Source organism: Paramisgurnus dabryanus, chromosome 3 (assembly GCF_030506205.2).
Source record: "Paramisgurnus dabryanus chromosome 3, PD_genome_1.1, whole genome shotgun sequence".
In the NCBI taxonomy this organism is placed as follows: Eukaryota; Metazoa; Chordata; class Actinopteri; order Cypriniformes; family Cobitidae; genus Paramisgurnus; species Paramisgurnus dabryanus.
The window spans coordinates 11,127,873-11,150,065 of NC_133339.1; the positions used below are offsets into that span (position 1 = coordinate 11,127,873).

General features: G+C 37.6%; 1 protein-coding gene across 5 annotated transcripts in view; it reads left to right on the forward strand.

The window, feature by feature from the left end:
• LOC135768879 (RNA binding protein fox-1 homolog 3-like) overlaps positions 1 to 22,193 on the forward strand; it is a 291,731-nt gene that overhangs the window by 84,456 nt on the left and 185,082 nt on the right. For 3 of the 5 annotated variants that reach the window (XM_065278237.1, XM_065278234.1, XM_065278239.1), the window contains exon 1: positions 11,565 to 11,697. The exons of 1 other annotated variant lie outside the window; for it this stretch is intronic. The gene's annotated coding sequence lies outside the window, so the exon portion shown is untranslated. Of the gene's footprint in view, positions 1 to 11,564; positions 11,698 to 22,193 lie in introns of those variants that run through there. One more of the 5 variants, XM_065278236.2, reaches the window with a different exon arrangement.

Genomic DNA, 22,193 nt, shown 5'->3' on the forward strand with positions numbered 1-22,193 from the left:
TTACATTGTACAAAATAGAAGCCTAACATTTTTTTTTAATAAAAGTTAACCAAAAAATAATATAATAAACTTATATTCATGTTGCAGACACGTCAGTACTTTTGTGTCATCATCTGCTTTACAAAAACCATACTTTTATTTTTACAAATTAAAAATTTACATACCTTACGGAATATATTTTTTAAATAGTAAAAGTGTAGTAACCATGGCTTATAAATTTTAATTTAAATGTGTGATTCAACTATGTAGTAGTCATGTTTTGTATAAGTAATTAATGAGTAAGTAATTGTATAAGTAGACAGTAAAAAGTGGAAATGTTACAGAATATAATATCTAAATAATATGACACAAGCAATGTGTAGATCTCCCACCTATAGCCTCATTTATATACTACTATATGAAACATCATTTAAGAGACATCAATTGTAATTTTAACAACGTTCTAACTACATAAATCATAACGCGATTTTGTAGGAATTGTAATAAGGCGCTAAGAAAACTACACATGAGGAGTTTTTCCAGCCAATGGAATCACGCGGGGGTCCTAGGGGAGACCGAATTGCTCGGGGGGACCGAATTGCTCATGACACCGGAGATCAGCTGAATGGATTCCAAAACGTTAAAAATCAAATGTTTCACTCTGGGGGCTGGAAAATAAGCATATTTTCAAAAAATGTGCAGTGTCCCTTTAAGTTACCAATGTGTACCTTTGCGGTACCAATATGCAACTTTTAGGTACAAAAGTGTACTTTTTGAAAAGGTACCACCCCACTGACAACATTTGTACCTTCTTTTACCTTTTATCTGAGAGTGTGTAGGGACTCTTTTGAGGTGACATGCAGTTCAACACCATCAGACACACATTAATCACAATATGATGTCATTCTCTCCCAATGTAGATCTGATATTAGTGTCAGAAGTTCGGGCTGAACTACATATCATGGTTTACCATGAATGATGGCATTTAAAAGGCCTATCACCTGTCTGATGACCTACAGTATAATGTCCGATCTTCACACTGTCAGTGGAGTGATAAATCCATCGGCTGATGCTAATGATCGTCCTCTGTAGTTTAACACGTCGCTCTGTTCTCCGCACGTCTCTTTCTGTCAGTGTTACCTTCACATGTGCTATTTTCAGCTATTAGGATAATCAGATTGAAATCCGCCTCCACTCGCATACGCACACCTTATCATCGCCCGCACTCGCCGTCCGCCCAGTTAATATTCAGCTTTTAAAGTCTGTCATTTGGCACATTAAGTGCTGCTGGCACTTGGTAACCAGCAACTGTGATGATGTTGTCATGGCTGCAGGGCTGCTGTCTGTGAACCTGTCTTAATACTAAAATTAAAGTGATGTTTTTATCATTTCTTCAGGTTGTCAGTAGATTGATGGGTTCTGGTCTTGCGTTTGATCGTTGTGTGAATTTGGTCTGGTTTTAATCTGTGTCTTTGTACACATCAGGCCTAATGAAAAATGTGTTACAGGTTTGCTCTGATCGTGTCACAGGCAGAAGAGATAAAATTGCTAAATGCAAATGTTGAATTACTGATCATATAAACATTTATAATTAGAATTGGACTGCAAAGATAACTTTGTACATTAATTTGTTACTTGTTAGATTGATAGCCATATTTAATAGAAGCAGAAGTAATTGGGATGGCATACAAAAGTATATGTGATGCTGAAAATCATATTTTACCATATAATTCATGTTTTAAAACTTATTAAATGAACAACGCAGCTTTTAATGTTTAATAACTTCCACATAGAATAAATAACAACAGAGTCCTTTTACAGTAGTTTATTTCTGATGTTATTTTCAATTTTTCAGAGATCAGTTTAGCCACTAGCCAGACTGATGAATAAATACAGACTGGAAGTTCACTTCGGTTCAGGTGTGTAACCGGGAACACTGGCATGCATGCGTCTGATGAAACGTCTAGGTGTTAATTTATGCCCCTATTTTTTAAAGTGGCCCAGTTGAATGCCTTGTGTTATAAAAACTGACTATCTTGCATAGTTCACTCCAAAATAGGCCTTATTGTCATTTAAGTTCTGCTACTTGACTTATATATATTTTTAAATATACAAAAAAATATATTTTGAAATATGTTTACAAAAATGTATTTTTCACCAATATATATATATATATATATATATATATATATATATATATTTTTTTTTTTTTTTTGTATATTTGGGATATATTTCAAAGCATTTATATTTATGTCCAATGGTGGCCGGTGACTTCTTTTTTGAGGGCGCACGATGCGAAGCTTGTCCAACATGTATTTAGGCGCCATGTTTGGCTCTTTATGTCAAAATATGTCTTCTGTGCGTCATGTGAACCAAGTGCATCATGCATCATTTCAAAATAAATGCCTGCTGCAGACACTTCGAAGAGGTTTATGATAAAATTGACACCTGCATTTGCCAGATATTCGCTTAATTTCATCTGTAATTAGAGTTTAGTGTTAAATGATTGTCTTGCGAGTATTTTGTGAACGTGAGCATGTCTTTAATCATAAACCCTTTTGACGCATGTGCAGCAGGCACTAATTTTAAAATAACGCATGATGCACATTCACATGATGCAACTAACACATATTTTGACATGACGAGCAACACACATGACACTACGAACACATATTTTGATTTTGCTCCCCTCGGAAGAGAAGTCATCGGCCCCCACTGTTTACGTCGCATTTAAAAAAAAACTTTGTATGTTATAAACCTGTAAACATAATAGGTTGAAAAAGATTAAAATGTTCTACATTTTATACAAACTTTTATATTTTGGCCCTGGAAAATATATTTTTTGCTGTATGGGTAAAATTAGAAATGTATTTGTTGTCCCTGGAAAACATTTTAAAATTATATATGTTAATACGTAGATTAAAACGAACTTTATTTTTAAATTCAAAAATATATAATAATTACATATTTAAATAATTTCTTGATAAATTCATATTTTAAATATTTACAACATATTTTTGGCCAAATAATTTTATTTTTGCTGTATGGAAAGAATTATTATGAAATTAATATTGTTAATCAATGTTTAGAATTTAGAAGAGGAAATACTCCACCAACCTGCGTATACCATGCACTATACCTCTGCATGTAGGCTACTGCATTCTAACATAGTATGTTAAAAATATATATATTTTTCTGTACTTTTCTTTGTTTCTATTCCATGTAAAGCTGCATTGTAACAATGAACAATTATGAAAAGTGCTGTATAAATAATTTGGACTTAATAAAATAATTTTACACTTAATAATGAAGTCACGTGATCTTGTAGTCATGTGACCAGCTAGGTACGTTTGAAGGGATGTTCGCGTACACGCAGAGTTGCGCAGACCGATCGGCTTATGACATCAAAGTACCGCGAGAGCGTTTCATACCTGGTGCACGCGCGGTACATTGACGCCATATGATCAGTCTGTGCATCGCCTCACGAGTTCAATCACACCTTTAATTTCAAACAAACATCGAAATCTAGTTTTCATGTGTTTTCAATGTCTGAGGAAAGTTACTGCAGATGGAGCTCATGAAAAGGAGAGACTGAATTTATATGTCAATGTTGGTAAGTTGCCTTTAAGTGGCCTATTTTAGTGTGGATCAGTTAAACGTTTCATATGACAGCTGTTTTACGACACAAGAGTAATATCCAGGGATGTAAACTACTTAACTGTTGTCCAGTTTACCCCTAATGAATCAAAAGTTTATAATTGACTGCATGGATGACGGAATTAAAAGCGGGACGTGTTTGATGTGAAATCATGAAAGAGAGATGAACGCGCGCTCGAGTGCTCTTTGGCACCTGATTTCTGCTTGATTTTTGGAGAACAGGAGATAAAGAGACTTACAGTTACCGTCTATATTAACTTACTAGTTGTGTTGCAAAATGACTATTTCGATAGATTGTGTGAGAGCAGTGTACTGTTGAATTTCTTAACTTCATGTACTAGTAATAGTGAAGCAAATTAGTAACAGTAATTAGTGACATTTTTTTCAAATAATCCCAATAAATTCTCATTACAGTAAAATACTATTATTATTATTTTTATTATTATTTTGTTTATTATTATTCTTTCAATTTGCATACTGTAAAAAAGGGCTTCAAAACGATTAATTGCAACTAATCGTTTGCAGAATAAAAGTTTCATCATATATGTGGGTGTACTGTGTATAATAATTATGTATTTATAAATACATACAATTATAATTATGTATATACACATAATATATAAACGTATATACACATGTAAATATTTCTTAAATATATACTTGCATGTGTGTGTATTTTTTTATACACAGTACACACATGTGAACAAAAACTTTTATTCTGCAAACGATTAGTCGCGATTAATTGTTTTGCAGCCCTACGTAAATTACAGGCGTGAATAATTTAAATAATAATTAATATATACTATTTTCTTTTTGCATTCGTAATGAGAATTTTGTGATAAATTGTGAGGTTTTGACTACAGAGATGATAAACTTTCCCATCATCCCTGTGGCCACGAGCAAAGCCCCTGCCTAAACAGTTTATTTGTTGAATCTATCTGAAAGTCTGAAACTGAAAGTCTGTTTTTACTAACTTGTACGCTGAATGAATTTCTCAATTGTCATACTGTGAACTTGGTTTGACATTCTTTTAGGGACAGCTAGAAAAGATGACTGCTGTTATGCCACTACAAAAAAGCATAAAGGATAAAAGCTATAAAGATAAGCCATGAGGTCTTATGTATAGTGAATATGTTTGTGTTGATGACTCATGATATGAATGAGCAGTCATTGAGTGAGAGAGAAAACATATGCCGAAACAAATGAAATAAGAGTTTGATGATTATTCGCTGGCAAATGATTCATAATGACTCAACGCTTGTGTGTTCAGGTCAATAGACGTGCTGATGTGTATTTCATTTAGTACTCTGATGAAACTCATCTCCCCGCTCACAAACCTTTCATTTATTCCGCTCTCTCTCTCTCTCTGTCTGTCTGTCTTTCTCTCGGTGTGTTGGCTGTTTCCAGTACAGTCTTATGATCAATGATGTGTGCTCACTTGTAGTAGTCTGTGTCATGAGATGCAGTAAAGTGTTAAAGAGGTAAATGAAAGATATTGAAGGGGAAGAGGGTTAGACTGTCACCACACTAAAAATGTCATTACCTGTTCCCAATTCATCACACAATAAAACATTAAACTGGAGAACCCTCATAATACAGTTGAAACAGTACGATAATCTTAAAGTATTTTTCAATTGAGTGTTAATTGTCAGAGGTCTTATTTTTTTTTTTTGTTTTGTTTGTTAAGAGAGGGGTGTAGAAGAGCTTGTTTTTTAAGAAATTACATATGACAATAATGTGAAAAATGACACGCTTAACTAAAAGATTATATTTAGAGGAAATCATCACTGTAAAAAATCTACTTTTGCAGCACTTCGACCTCGGCGGAGTAATATTGACAGAAGTTTGAGCGAGAGGGAGAGTCAGGATTGAGGATGTTACTGCGCACCGAGTTTGAAGTGCTGCAAACTAAGTGCTCTTCCGCTATACAATATAGATCAAATTTTTTATCTGCTTAAAAAATCGTCACGTTGTATTTTGTGCCACCATACTTACTCGTGTAACTACTCATGTAACAGTCTTTAACAGTGCTTGTAAATTCATCCCTGTTTGGATTCGCATAATTTATAGGCCATTCACAAATTAAAGATAGAAAAGTGTAGAAATGTCTGTAGGCACGTGTCGACACTATGGGCCGGTATGAGATTCTGATGGTAGATAACCTTTGCTAAAAACATCACAGTATTACGCTTGCAACTCTGAAATATGATATTTTTAAATGTTTGGGTAAAAAACGGCAACTTTTTCACAGAAAAATATTTTTTTTTAAAGAAAAATCTAGATCATTTCGGAACAGTAAACATGTCAGGCTAAATAATGAAAATAAGTAATTTAATTATTCTTTATTAAATTAAATGTAGTCACTTATGAAAAGCCAAAACCTGCAGCTCAACAATAATCAGAATGTAAATCAATTATTTTCTTAAAATAAAAAAATCTACTAAATAAAAAAAAAAATGCAGTAACATTTAAGTGACCCAATCCTGCAGCTCAATAATCAAAACATAAATAACTTATGTTAAACTAATAAAACAAATAAATAAAAAATGCACTCATTGAACCTGCAGCTCAACAATGTTTTTGGAAACACATTCCTTTCAATCCAAGTTGTGGTGCAGGAATGTGAGAATGTTCACCATTCCTGGATTGAGTTTAGAACGGTGAGGTACGAGGATTTGTCCAATTGAACTGAACACCCTCTGATGCAGGGTTCACACCAGACACGGTAGAAGCGGCAAGCTCGAGTGATTTACATGTTAAGTTAATGCAAAGGCGCGATTAGGCATCCTGAGGCCCGGTAGGCGCGGCACGAATGTCGCGGAAATTGAGCGTTGCCGGGTGAAACGCTCGAGTTGAAAAATCTGAACTGAGGTGGATTTCCTCGCCGCGTTAACCTATCAGGACCTTGCTGTAGTAATGACGTGATTACAGAAAGCGAGCGGGGTCTCAGTGGAGTCGCAGAAGCCCCTCCCATGACACAAATTTCCGTTTGAATGTCGGGAATGACTCGAATTTGACGCAAGGCTTCCACGCACGAATGAAGCGAGTAAATTCAAATGTTCAAGCGTCCAACTACGCACGAATAGCACGTTTTTGCCGCCTCTAATGGGGCTGGTGTAAATGCACCATCAGAAGGCACACTGGTTGCTGGAATACAGAGAAATTTTCTTGCTAGCTTGCAAAGGAGAGGTAACTCTTGAACATGAGGCTTCCACCATGCCAGTGGGGACATCTTCTCCTTCTCTGACCATTTCTTGTTTTACTGATGTAATTTTTTTGAGCAAGCAAGACAGCGATTTATCTTTCTTCTTTGTAGCAGCAGAAGGGACAGTGCCAGTGGTGTTACTTCCTTGCTCCTGATTTGTAGTGGAGGCAGATAATTCTTGAGGTGGCAGTGATGTCATTTCTTTTTCCAGTTTCACAGCTTCCTCTATAGTAAACCTGATGGTCTCATCCTTGTTTTGAGAAAAGTTGCCCTTGAAACGAGGATCAATGAAGCAAGCAATGTTGATCACCTTACTGACTTTCTCAGAGGAGTAACAGTGTTGAAGATCATCCATCATTACCTTTTTCATTGGTTTTGTTAGGGCATCATCTTCCTCTTTTCTTCCAGTATGCCAGTGATGTGTTCCATAACAGGCTTCAAAGATGACAAGGTGGTCTTTGTTTCAGAACCCAGCATATCTTTGAAGTCATTAAGAGGCCTTTGGCAGACCATCTCCAAAGTGTGCACATCATTGTCTTTTGGCATGAGATGTCAAATATTAGTCATTAATTATTACCTCCGGTCAAGGGTTAACTGGCAATATGAACACCCTTAAAAACTACCTAAATTCAAAAGCATAAAAAATATATATTTTTCAATGATAAGTCAGAGACACCCAAGAATAAAGCAAACCCATACAGACTCCTGCCTTATATCTGACCGCTGATCTTCAACCTTACGCAACGCTGCTTCTCATTGTCTTTCACTGTGACTGTCTGAGATCTTTCTGAAACTCTTTTTCACAGTAACCTTGAGGTTTCATAGGTATGTTTGACTTCGCCAAAGACAAATAAAGGTGAAAGAAAAAGAGACAGAGAGTGATTGAACGAGACAGAAAGGTCATCGAGATGGAAGCTGAGGGAAATGTTCATAGACATAGACGTCACACTGAACCTTTGCTTACTGTTCCTGTGTTACAGTAATGATGCGATATCCTCTATGAGCTCGAGTTTACACTTTGAACACGCAGACTTACCCCTGACACACCAGAGCGAAAGATCCTCTAGAGAGAGAGAGAGAGGAGAGCAAGAGTATAAAAGAGAAAGATGTAAAGCCCTGGGCTCCCCGGGGACTCCTGGAGAACAGGCTTCATCCTTCACACGAGTCAAATTCCCACTCCTCACTCATCACTATGGAAACCCCTCGTTATTTCATTTCCAGGAAGATTCCGCCACCGCACTAGATGGGCGTGCGGAGTGAAAGATGGATGTTTTCCACAGTGTGCCAGTGTGGACAGATCGCCCTCTTGTCCTGATTAGCAACACATTAAACTGTGAGCAGATGTTTCTGAGAGGTCTTATTCATTCGTTCATCTCACTTTCACTTTAACTCCGTCTATGTGGTAAGAAGTTACTTGGAACTGTTCATAACTACAACTAAAGTTGATCTTGATTAGGCTGACAACATTAAGGGGTGTTGAGGCGTATTGCAATAGCTTCTTCCATCTAAGCCGTTTCGTAACCTTGTAATGCACCCAGAACAAAGTCTTCCTCTGGCTGCTGCGGATGAGATACCGCAGTAAAATAAGGTAAATTTAGATCTCAGTGTTCTGTAGAGTTTCAACCGATTAAAAAAAGCAAACAGAAAAGCATCTGTCTCTCGCTTACTTTGGTTGAAGGTGGAAAGTTTGTAGGATTGTCACACTGGCTTTCTGCTTCTCAAAACTCATCCGAACTCCTCGTGTTAAAGAAAAAAATGTCTTGGTATCTGACAGCTGGTTACTCTAAAATTGGATCAGCAAAGCAGACCATCGTATTCTCATGTCTGGTTTCTTGCAGCACTGTTGGCTATGATTAAAATGTGTCAGATTTGAAATAAATCATGATATGTGGTGTTCAAAATAAAGGCTGAACGTTTTTCACGCTTAAAAATGTCAAAATCGAATTTCTCTAACATATTTGACTACCACACATTTTTCAAATTATGTCAAAGATTATAGGGTTCTCCTAGCTAAGACCCCCCCAATATCAGGACATTTTTTGTTGGTCCTCGAACAACGTTTTAATCAAAGAAACCCCAAATTACCCTTAACTCAAACCCTAAAAATGTTTACCCCTTAAATTTGTGTAAAATAATAGTTTGGGATTTATTTTTTAAAACCCTTACCCAATCCTAAATCAACATCTAACTGTGCGTTCACACCAGACGCGGAAGAGGCGGCAAAAACGCGGTATTCGTGCTTAGTTGGATGCTTGAAAATTTTGACTTTACTAGCTTCATTCGCGAGTGAAATTCTAGTCCTTTGAGACATTCGCGCATAAATTTGCGCCATGGGAGGGGCTTTTATAGCTCAAATTGAGTAAACTTATCAGATGTTTGTCCTCCTCACTCACTTTCTTCCAAACAAGATTCTTTTAATTCCTTTAAAAGTACAAAGATGTCTGGTATAGCAATAATGATTCTCCTCCATTGTCGTTTTGTTTTTGTGCCTCCACTCGCTTCCTTTAATCACGTCAGCAAGCTCCTGTTTGGTTAACGTGGTGTGAAAAACCGCCAAAGTTCAGATTTTTCAACTCGCGCGGATCCCGCGTCAAACGTTCAATTCGCACGTTCCGCGCCATCGGCAGGATGCCTATTCGCATTTTTGCATCGACTTAACATGTAAATCACTCGCGCTTGCCACCTCTTCCGCGTCTGGTGTGAACGCACCATAACAATCTGACAATTCCTCCAGAAAGCAGCATGATGCGCACTTGAGAGACAAAATAAACTAGATTAGTTTATTGCGAAATTGTGACAAATAATGGACAGTATCGCTTTGTGGCAACACCGCACAAAAATTTTAAATTCATGTAGTATTTTCATTGAATTAAAAACCAGGGCATCCCCCTAATTTAGATTTTTGTGATTTATAGGGGGGTCCCTCAATGCTTATAGGAGGTCAGGAACCACCCCAGCCCCCCCCCCCCCCACAATTCAAACACTGCAACCACAATCATTTTTTCTCTTTATTTTGAACAGTAAATATATTGTTTCATCTAGGGCTGCATGATATTGTTATGGGGGAGGACACGCGTTACAATATTTACGTGTTATAAATACTTACTACACTATTGTGGATAATGTGGACATTGTGATGTGGTTGTTGGAACGATATATTGTGCAGCCTTAGTTTTAATATTGGAAACTTCAACATGCTTTTTCGAAATCCTTTGCTTTAATCGGGTTTGTCTCGGGGGGCTTGGATAAGAAATAAATGACTTTGACATGAGCGGCTATCTGATGTAATAACTGGGGTGTTTGCATATTTTTAGACTCATGTTGCTGTCCGTGGTGCTGAATGTGTCTGCTGTTACCAGATGAGTACTGCGGACCAGTGGACCAGACGAGTTTGTTTTCTTTCAGACACACATACTGCTGTACAGTGATGAAAGACACTTCTGTCACCCCTGAGGGATTTCACATGTACACACTGAACAGCAGAGCATCATTTCTTTGGCTCTTGTGATTTTGTTTCTCCAGACAGCTAATGAGTAACACAAGGGAAGAGATCGCCTGTGTGTGTGTGTGTGCGCTGTTCTTTAATCTATTTATTCTGAAAGAATATCTGAGGAATATACACATCCATGGCCCTTTCTCAAATTACATTTATATCTAGGCCCCTATGATTCACACGATGCGGAAAATAAGGGACTTTTGCTGATGTTCATTAATAACAGATCTTAAGAAAATCAGCTTAAAGAAAAAATCTACTATGAAATATGGGCCCTATGAAATCTATGAAATTTTTTCCCAAAATTTTGTTTTATTTATTCTCAAATTCCGTTTTTTTTTCCGTTTTCATTCTTATGGATTCTGCTTTTAATGGTGAAATTAAATTTTAGTAATCAAAAGCATATCTTATCAACTGAAAACATTAATTGTTGCAGAGTATTTCTGTGCCGAATGCACTTTGCCAGGGTTTGTACAAGTTTTGGAACATTTTTTTTTTCGATTACAGGTCCAGCTGACGTTTCAAGGAACATACTGTTTACGAGCTATACACACTTTAAAATGGATGTGAAGACTAAAGAGCGTCACGTTCCTGGTCGAGGCAACGCTTGTCATTTTTTGCAATGCATGACGAGAAACGTAACGTTACCTTTCTTTACGTCCATCATTACACAAATTGAAACTGTTTTTGCGCATTTCCGTCATTTTATTTGCAGATTTATGAAACCACGTCAATAAATAAATGAATAAATAAAATAGTATTCGAAAATGAGTTATGATGAGTTTTAAAAACGACTAAATCCAAAATTTGCCAATTCCGTGACGTTCTGCGTTGTACAGTTAATTCCATTTTTATGCTTGGATTCCGTGATTCCGTCTGTGTTTTTCGCATCACGGAAATCATATGGCCCTATTTATATCAGTCTAAATACTGTTGAAAGTTTATGAAAACCAGAAAGCGCAAAGTCAGTCTCTCATTAGGATTAAAATATCTCTCTGTTCTGAGAGAGAGAGAGAGAGAGAGTGCTGGATTGTCCAGCAGGCAAATATCTCTCAATGACACAACCGTGTGTCAGAAGTTGAGATGATGTACTGTGGTAATTGTCGTGTTTTCAGGAGGAAAGGTTTGTGTGTGTCTCAGTTGAGCTCACGTGTGTGCACGTGTGTGTGTGTGTGACTGTATTCTCCGCCCTCTCTCTCTTCTTGTGTGTCTCTCGCTCCACCACGCTCATTTTGTCTCCAGCTAGCTGAAGCATCACTGTGGCTGTATGCGCTGTGTTTTCGTCTCTCTCTCTCTTTCTCTCTCGCTGTGGATCTCAGGTTGGTGTTTGTTCAGAGGAATCTGCTGTGAAGCTGAAACACAGGTCTGTGTGTTTTTATGAGAGTATGAAGTGATGAACAGAGGAGAATGTGTATATGTGTGTGATGACAGGCAGGACTTATTGATACAATACAGTGATTTTATTTTTATCAATGCACTGAATGTTTCTTTTATTCTTTGGTTGTGTTTTATTCTGTTGTGTTGTGAATCATTGTAGTGAAGTATATTGAGAGTGGAATATGTGTACATCTCTCTTAGTCACTGTGGTAGGAAACATCCGCTTAGAAGTTCATTTCAATCTACTTTGAAGAAAGAATAATGAGCGAATGACATCGAAATCCGAGGGAAGATGAGTAGCTGAACCACAATAGAGAGATAACAGAAAGATGATGTGTGTGTGTTGTAGTTTAATGTAATGCATCTCATTTAGTCACACTTTCTGCGTTTGTTTATGTGTGCTGTTAGGATTAGAAATATTATAAATAATGTAACATTTCTCAACCATTCACAGGCTTTATTTTTTTAATTATTAGTGTTTGTTATCACAGATCATGTTGCTCATACTTAAACATTTCCGGAAGTGTTTCAATTTATCGACTGGCCGCTAGAGACGGGCTCCAAAAGGGATTCAATCCCATAGACCCCCAATGTTAAGATGCCCAACTTACAGCAGGAATAAATATTTTTATAACCTGGTTCCAAAATTGTTTTGGATATAAATACACAGCGAGGAAAATAAGTATTTGACACATCAGCATTTTTATCAGTAAGGGGATTTCTAAGCAAAGAACTTTTGACAGCAAATTTTCACCAGATGTAGCCATCAAGACAAATATTGAATTCATACAAAGAAATCAGAACATTTAAGTATACAAGTTGAGTCATAATAAATAAAGTGAAATTACAGGGAATAAGTATTGAACACACTTTATGTAATACTTTGTAGAAAAGCCTTTGTTGGTGATTACAGCTTCTAGACGCCTCTTTTATGGATTAAAGTTCTTGAGTGACAGGTTGATTGCCACTGCTGTCACTACCTTCAAGCTAGGTGGGAATGGTTTCAGCAACCAGGCACCTCAGCTCCACCCACTTTCTGCATTTTTTCCCATATTTGGTTATCTGAGAGTGGCGCAGTGACGTGCTGCCAAGATGGCGATGGCGGGCTATGCCCACTTTGGGCTTCAAAAATACACTTCAGAAACCTACGGGTAACATCAAGGACAATATGTCCGTATGAATCTTTTGGAATATTATAGTTTTCTGAATAAATTTGTCATACAATGGTGTCAAGGGTATTGACAAATGTAATGTGTCTAAAAATAATTACACAAAAATTCTGATCTTTCATGTCTTTGAGAACAACCAAAAAAACCTCATAGTGAGTACGTTTACATGCACAGAATAAGCGGATAACTATTAAAAATCTGCTTATTATAGAAAACTGTTTTCGTGCGTTTACATGCAAATCAATAAGCCGGCTATGCAGACAACTGCGTTTACATGGGACTTGGAGAATTATCAGTTTTCTCGCAGGCAGTGACGTCACCACCTATAGTACATAATAGTCGATCAAAAAGCCGACGGCATATCTGTCTTAAGCTGTATTGTTGTATCTCTTCTCGTGTCTGCAGAACCTGTAAATGTAACATAAGCTTCTATTTTAACAGTTTCTCTGCCAACTGCTTTAGTCAAGCGGAGACCTTTATGCATTACTTTGCACTTACTTTCGCGTGTGACGTTTATCTTTCATACGCGGAGACATGCGCACATGAACAAAACCGTGAGAAAGCGTGTTTACATGCCACGCGAAATCGGCGTAATGAGCAAAAAACTACCTGTGCCGATCGGTTTTTGCTTACGCCGTTTATGGGCTTTCCCCGATTAAAGAAAACAGTTTTACGCGTTTACATGACCCCACGTGTTATCAGTTTATTGAGCATAATCGGTGTAAGACACTGCATGTAAACGCACTCAGTGCTTGTGGGAAAAGTATGTGAACTCTTCAGTTAATGACCTCAAAAAGCTAATTAGAGTCCAGTTTTAGCACACCTGGAGTCTGGTTAAGATAATACGTTTGGAGGGGTGGACTACAGCTAGTTTGACTGATAAAACTCCTCAAACTTTTGGAGTTTGCTCTGCACAAGAAGAACACGCTTATGTGAGCCATGCCTCACCAAAACGAGCTTTCAGAGGAGCTACGATCAAGAATTGTTGCTTTACATAAAGCACCCATTCAAAATGACACCAAGAGTACAACGAAGACTCCGCAATAAGACAGACAAAGATTTGAAGGCATCATTGAAACTTGCTAGCATCTCTGTTCATGAGTCTACAATACGTAAAACACTGAACAAGAAGGGTTTTCCAGCAGGACACCACGAAGGAAGCCACTGCTTACTAAAAAGAAAATTTCTGCACGCCTGAAGTTTGCAAAAGCGCACATTAACACTCCACAGTGGTATTGGCAAAATGTTTTGTGGACTGATGGAACTTGGATTGAACTATTTGGAAAAACCCACAGCACTACATCTGGCGTAGAAAGGCACGGCATATCATCATGAAAACATCATCCCAACTGTAAAGTATGGTGGACGAAACATTATGATTTGGGCCTGGCCAACTTGCAATCATTGAAAGGTAGATGAATTCCCAAGTATATCAGACTTCAGGATAATGTAAGAATGTCTGTACGTCAGCTGAAATTGTGTAGAAGATGGGTGATGCAACAGTACAGCGACACAAAACACAGAAGCAAGTACACAACAGAATGGCTTCAAAAAAATAAATAAAAAATCTGCCTTTTGGAGTGGCCAAGTCAAAGCCCAGACCTCAACCCAATAAAGATGCTATGGATTGACTCAAAGAGGGCCATATACGAGACGTCCAATGAATATGATAGCGCTAAAGCAGTTCTGCCTGGAAGAATGGGCTAAAATTCCTCCTCAACGATGTGCAGGTCTGATCCACAGCTAAAAAATTATTTGCGTTGAGCCCTGAGGAAGTGCCTGGTTGAGATAATTGCTGCCAAGGAGGGGCAATAAGTTATTAATTCTAGGGGTTCACTTACTTTTTCCACTGCCATTTTGAATTGGTGTGTTCTATAAAGACATGAAATAATTTTCTGTGTCATTATTTTTAAACACATTATGTTTGTCAATACCCTTCACTTAGATAAAGATCAGATCACATTTTATTACAAATTTATTCAAAAAAACATGAAAACCAAAAGGTTTACATACTTTTTCTTGCCACGGTATATATATTTAGACCAAACTTGCACAGAAGACGTGTTTAAAAGCGAACATTGCGAGTTTGTGTCTATGCATGTCTATTTGTGTCTATTCGTTTAAAGTCTGCGTTTATTCATTTCAAGTCTGCGTCTATTTGCTAAAAGGCCACGCGTCTATTTGCTTAAAATCTGTTTCTATTCGCTTAAAGTCTGTGTCTATTCGCTTACTGTGGGTTCACACCAGACGTGAGTTCAACGATTTGCGCAAGTAGATTAAATACAAAGTCAATGCAAAGACGCAATGCAAATGATGCGATATGGGCGGCGCGTTTGCCCCGGAAACACACGCTAATCGCCTCAAACGGGTCTTCGCCCAAGTTGAAATTATTCAACTCGAGCGGAAAATTCACATGACACAAAGTTAAATCCCGCGAGTAATCTAGAGCGAGTAACATGATGCCCCGCGTATGCTGTGTACGTAGCATTAAAGTCTGTGTCTATTCGCTTAATGTCTGCGTCTATCCACTTAAATTCTGCGCGTCTATTTGCTTAAAGGCCACACGTATATTCACTTAAAGTTTGCGTCTATTAAAGTTCTTGAGTGACAGGTGAATTGCCGCTGCTGTCACTACTGTTGAGCTAGTCAGGCATGGTTTCGGCAACCAGACACCCCAGCTCCACCCACTTTTCGCCTATTTTCCCATATTTGGTTATCCGAGAGTGGTGCGGTGACGTGCTGCCAAGTTGGCGACGGCCGGCTCCACCCACTTTGGGCTTCAAAAACACACTTCAGAAACCTACGGGTGACATCACGCACACTGCGTCCATGTTTTCCTATACAGTCTATGGATTAGTTATATGAACACGAGTGAGACATAAATCACATGACTTGTTACTTTTCTAAGTGATCGAATCAGCACAGCATCAGCACTTTTCTAAATACCTGTATATGAATAACTGTAGCATCACCTGCTGCGTGATATCAGGATTTAATGAACACGGTGTATCACACATGTTGTGCTTTGATTTTAAGATATAAATGTGAGCTCTCAACATGACATTCAGCTTGTCATACACTTCAAGCATTTGTTATATATTTAGCATGTCATTTCAATAGTTTGTAGCACTAACATGTGTCTACACGAAGTGAACTATGGCTCACGTTTGCTGATACATTTTTATTATGAACTAATCCAGTTTTTTTAATCTCCGAACTATTTTTGTTTCATTATTATTTTAGGGTTTGTGTGTGTTCATGGGTAATTATGTCGACAAACATTAATTGAAGTAAATCTTACCTAATGACTTGTGAAAGTATTTGTCTCACCTGTAAAGAGGAGTTCACACTTGTAGTAAATACTGTTTGTTAATGAATGTTTCTGTGAACATTTTGCAATAGCTTTAGAAGGATTTTAAGAATGAAAGTTCAGATTTATATGTAATATCTATAAAATGTTGTTGATTGTTTTAAGACAGATGTGTTCACTGTTGTAAAACTCAAGTATTTTCTGTTAATATTTAGATCATTTTAACCATTGTACTGTAGTACAGTTTGGCTGTAAAGTCTTCATCTGTGGGATTTCTCTGTTAACACAGGTGCCGCTGTGCTTTAATATTGGGGTTTTGTGTAACACTGCTTCGCGTACCGTCTGCTCCTGTGGAGAGGTGTTGATGATGAAACAACCCTTCAGAATTTACAAGCAAGATACATAATAGCAGTCACAGGAGATAAGTCTCCTCGAGCCGCTGTACGCCACTAAATCTACTCGGATTTTTATTTGTCGGCGTGTGAGAAGGAGAGAGAGTTTGGAGCGATGTTTTGGGAATAGTGTGGGTGTAGGAGGGAATATAACTGTCGTGGCAGCATACGCCGCTCGTCTGTATGCAGTTTTGTGACAGTAAGTGTCAGATTTCAGGAAGAAAAGTGTACCGAATGTTCTCATCTGAGACGTTTGTGTTGAGCAGTGCGCTCCCATCTCTATATTACAACAATAAATCAAACTCTTTTGTCAAAGAATCCCAGAAACACAAATACTGTGTGCATGAATTCACTGTATACATTACGTCGCTTTGGGTAAAAAGCGTTCGACAAATGCATATACAATAAGAAACCAATGTGAGGTACGATTGACCAATGAGGTCAATCCTGATCAAAGCATGCATGCATCCCAGTTATCACACCATCTGTGCACATCAGAAGTAATTGCGTGTTATTTAAATGAAAAGTCTTTTTGCTTTACTCATCTAATGACTTTTTCACAAAGCCCTCTTTTTTATCAACCTTTAATTGAGAATCGCTCTTATTTGTGTGACGATGAACGATATCAACAAACACACAACATGATTGGCAAACTAACACACTCACTTGGGTGTTAATCTCAGACAGGTGCCAAATGGCACGTGCCCAACTCGAGCTCATAAAGATAACCATGACATTTGTGTGTCGTGCTGACGGGGTGTGCAGGAAGCTCGCCGGACGTCTGGCGGGTGGAATCAATTTGTATGAAGGCTGCTGGCGCAGGTATTGCTTTCGTGATATGATCTCGCCGTCCATATTTTAGAGGTTACGGCGGAAAAGGCAAGGGCAGGAAAATAAAAAAAACCCAGACATTAATTTCTACATGTTAGCAGGAAAATGATCCTGCTCCAAAGGATTGTGGGAAACGATTGTGATGTTGTAGTGTAAGGTTTTTAATTTTTTAATTATTTCTTTAGCTTGTTTTGCGGTTGACCTCCTATCTAGCCGAAGTTTATTATGGCAATGGTGGCATATTAGCTTTGTGTCTCCCTCTATGAAATTGTACTCAAATCTCTTTCAATCAGCATTCATTCATTTATTCGTTCAAATGAGTATCTGATGAGTATCAGTGAGTAACAACTTAAATTTTAGTTTTTATTTGGGTTTTAAAGGCTCAAAAATAAGGCTGCACGGTATGGAAGGAAAAAAATTGATATGCAATAATAAGTTGCTTAATGATACAAATTAGGGATGCTTGACGATTAATCGCGATTAATCGTTAGCAGAATAAAAGTTTTTGTTTAGATCATATATGTGTGTGAACTGTGTATAATTACTTTGTATAAATAAATGTACACAAATGCATGTATATGTTTTAGAAATGTTTACATGTGTATATACATTTGTATATATATTTATGTATAATTTATATTATATATAAATACTTAATAATATATAAAAGAAATTTTCTTAAAATTATACATATTTATTATACACAGTTTACACACATATGTGATGTAAACAAAAACTTTTATTCTTCTAACAATTAATCGTGATTAATTGTTTAGCATCCCTAATACGAATTGTGAAACGATAATGCTTTGTGTTTATACATTAAATTTAGGGCTAGGTGAACAATGAATCGTGATTAATCGCATACAAAAAAAAGTGTCTGCATAATATATGTGTGTGTGTCATAAGTATATACATACATACATTTATATCACGGGTCTGTTGAATGCTGTATTCTGATTGGTTAAGAAATATTCCATGGGTATGCATTATTTTTCGATAATTCCACACCTAACTTTTCAAATGTCTTAAAAATAGGCACCAGAGCAATGTTTGTGAAAACTATGTTATAATATAAGCAGAATAATTGACTCCGGTCCTTTGAATTATTTAAAAATAATGCACACCTGCGGTGTAACGGAACGACGCGAAGCTGGGCATCACCACCTTGGGTGTGCATTATTTTCTTTTAATTCAAGGACCCGTCGTCAATTATTCCTTACGTATACATTTAAGACAAATAAAATGTATAAATAATATTTTTAAATTTGTAGACGGTTTCAGCAGTAATAACATAAACAAGTGGCGCCGTGGTCAACACGTAACTTCCGGTAAACTCCGCGAAGAATAAATACAACAACGTTCTTTAAACGTAGTTTATTTATATAACAAGCAAAAAAAAAAAAGGAAACCAAAACATTTGTTATTTTCGATGAGGTTTTTGTTCAAGAGTTGAGTTTAGCAAATAGTCAGACCATTAAAAAAAAATAAGCCCGTTAAAGAAAGAATCGAAAACATGATGGACTGCAACTGTTTTTTTTCTACTCTCTTCAAGATGTTGTATGCAATGCAGTAGCTAGTGATGGTTGCTTTTGAAGCACTGCTTCATGAGGCTTCGAAACTTTTACGAATCTTTTGTTTCGAATCAGTGGTTCGGAGCGTGTTTCAAACTGGCCAAGTCACGTGATTTTAGCAAACGAGGCTTCATAACTGTTTCGAAACGTTTCGAAAATACGATGGTTCACCACTAGGGGGAGTTGATCACAAATGACCAGTGTCTAATATGGTTAAATGAACTCGGGTCAGTTTAATTATTTTTATTAAGTTCAAAAAACATTCATCCTTCTGACTAATAATAACACTACCATTTTGGCTACTTTTTGTTTATAGACAGATTTAATGACAAAAATGTGCATAATTAAAGGGGGAGTTAGGGGCTGTCCACACGGAGACGCGTATCACTGTATACGTATAAATTTGTTATCGTATTGGCGTTTCATCCACACGGATCCGGCGTTTTGGGAGACTGAATCCGCTATTTTTTGAAACCGGGTCCTAAAGTGGATAAATCTGAAACCGACACCCTTGCGGTTTCGTCTGTACAGCCCATCCGTATATTTTGTGAAACGAAAACGAAATCACATCACGTGTCGGAAGCGTCACACTTAACAGCAACAACAATAACGGCAGACTACGTGATTGTGTTCGTGCTACAGAAGCTACTAAAGCCTACTAGCTTTATTACAGCAAAATCTATTGCTTCAATGCAATTGTGGTGACCAACAAGCGATAATGGACAACACCATACGTTGGTTATGCGCATGCTCAAAGTCTTCTTCTCCGTGTATAGTGTATATCTGTGGCAGAATTACAGCGCCCCATACTGGTACGGCATATATACTACACCGCTTTCAGTCGGTTTCAGTGGTTTCGTGTTTACGGATTATTTTTTTAGAGCAAGGAAAAAAATTTGATCGGATAGGGAATGCACCGGCTTCGTGTGGACATAGCCTTAGTTTTAATGATTTGTTTGCCCTAAATAAACTAAAAACACATAATACACTTTTACTTATGTCATTAATTAAGTTAAGTAATTTTTTAAAACATATTTTTATTAAAATCTTGCTATTATTTTGAAAAAAAGTAAAATGTTTGGACAGATCTGCTTTTACACTATTTTGACAAGCAGGTGTCGCCAGCGTGTGTGGTGTTTCGAACTGAATTGGTTCAGTTGATTCGAAGTTTCGAAAAGCTTTGTTTCTCCCATCACTAGCAGTAGCACATTTTCTTCATTTTCATCTATCCTGATTTTGTGCATGTCCTGTACATGGACGCGCCATTTGTCGGTCAGGAGGGGTATAACTAAACATTTGTACTGCGCATGTCCCAAACTCGGCCATCTGCGCCTAAACCGCGTTGAGTATACTTTTGGAAACTCCGCGGACGCAGAAAGGAAGTATACCCGGCCCTTAAGGAGGCCAGTATTACAGGATCTCAAACACTTAGTGGGATTATAAATAGAAAGTGTTTCTGAGATGTAGAAGACTGTTTAGTGATATAAAAATCAAAATTAGAAGTAATTCGGTACTGGATAGGTAACCAGTTTAAAGAGCTGAGAGTGGACATAATGTGATCGAATCTTTGTCTGTCTACATTACATTCGTTGGCAGGAGACAGTGAGTGTTTACAGAATAAAGCGAGTTGACATATGCTTGTGTTTGTGTTGGCAGATCGTGAGCTCCATATGTATTTATGTGTGTTTGCGTGTGATGGTGAAGTGTTGACAGTCACATAAGCCCACTGATCTGGTCATTTCTGGACGTGATGGGATGTTCTAGTGGGAATTAAAGTGATTTATTTAGAAATACTAAAGAGCGGCCAAATCACTCCTACCGTCTGCTCCATCTGTACAGACTGCATTTTATTTTTATCTTTATTATTTTATCCTACCCTGTTGTTTTCCACCTCCTGCGTTCCTCAGCCATTAGCACGTCTCCACATGAGATTACTGCATGTTCTCAGAAACATCTGTCGTCTATCAACTTTATGTTGTCATACTCCACATATTTGGAGTGTTTTCTTATTTCCCCGAAGTCCACTTATAATTTTAGTTGTAGCGCCACTGTTAAGTCATACATTTATTTAGTCGAGTTGTGTGGATGGATGTTCATGAGAAATCTTACCCGGTGTCATTTAATTTTGACTCCTGCATGCTATTATGAATTCACAAGCACATGCTTTAAATGTAAAGATACATGATACGCATACAGGAACAATGTAACATAGTGCTGTAATGTAAAACGCATCTATGTGTGTGTGTGTCGACCACTGCTTTAAAAAAATCACTATTGTTTCACCATCAACCCAAAAACATCTCATCTGTGTTCTCAAGGTTTTACTATGAATTAGTATTTCTGTATATGAGTATGTGATTATGTGTTATCTCCTGCTGGGTGTACGAGTGCTGTTTTTCGAAAGCTTTCTGCCCCCCGTCGACCCCTCTTCATTGACACTGTAATGTTGTCAAACGCTCGGAGTCAGTGGAGACACAAACACACGGTGTGCCATTCATTACCGGCCTGTTATCGTTTCATTTGGCACAGACGCCTCCTGTGAACCGGATTACACATTAATCTTGTTTACATCTGCTTCCAGTTTGAATCCAGTTTATAAGCCACTAATAGCTTGTGTTTAACAGTCTCTGTTGTGCATCAGGGTTCATGAGTCTCATTTATTGATACTGGCACGTTTTAAGCTTGAGAAAGTTGCATCATATATTCTGCCGCTTCTGTGCAGTGCCTTTAGTTGTCTTGTAAGGTTTATATGTGCTTTAATAATTGTTTGTATAAAACTTTAGGTCTAGTCATCTATCATGTGTTGTGTATCATCTAATTTGTGTATTTGTTGTGTGTATAAGTTATCTATGGTGTGTATTTGTTGACTGACAGATGGATAGCATTCGATTGAGCCACACTCATCTGTTGCATTCAGCTAATTCATCTCATTAGCAAGATGTTTGGAGAGGGATGTGTGTGTGTGTGTGTGTGTGTGTGTGTGCGTGCGTGTGTGTGTGCGTGTATGTGTGTGTGCCTGCGTGTGTGTGTGCATGTGTGTCTGATGAGTGGGTGGCACACTGCATCGCCCGCATCTTTCCTGCCTGGGTCATGGGGTCACCTGCATCAATTGCACTACAACATCCAAACCTCAATTTGGCAACAATAGAGACTCGTAATGATATGCGTGCACACACTCCAAAAATACACATGTAAGAGTACAAATG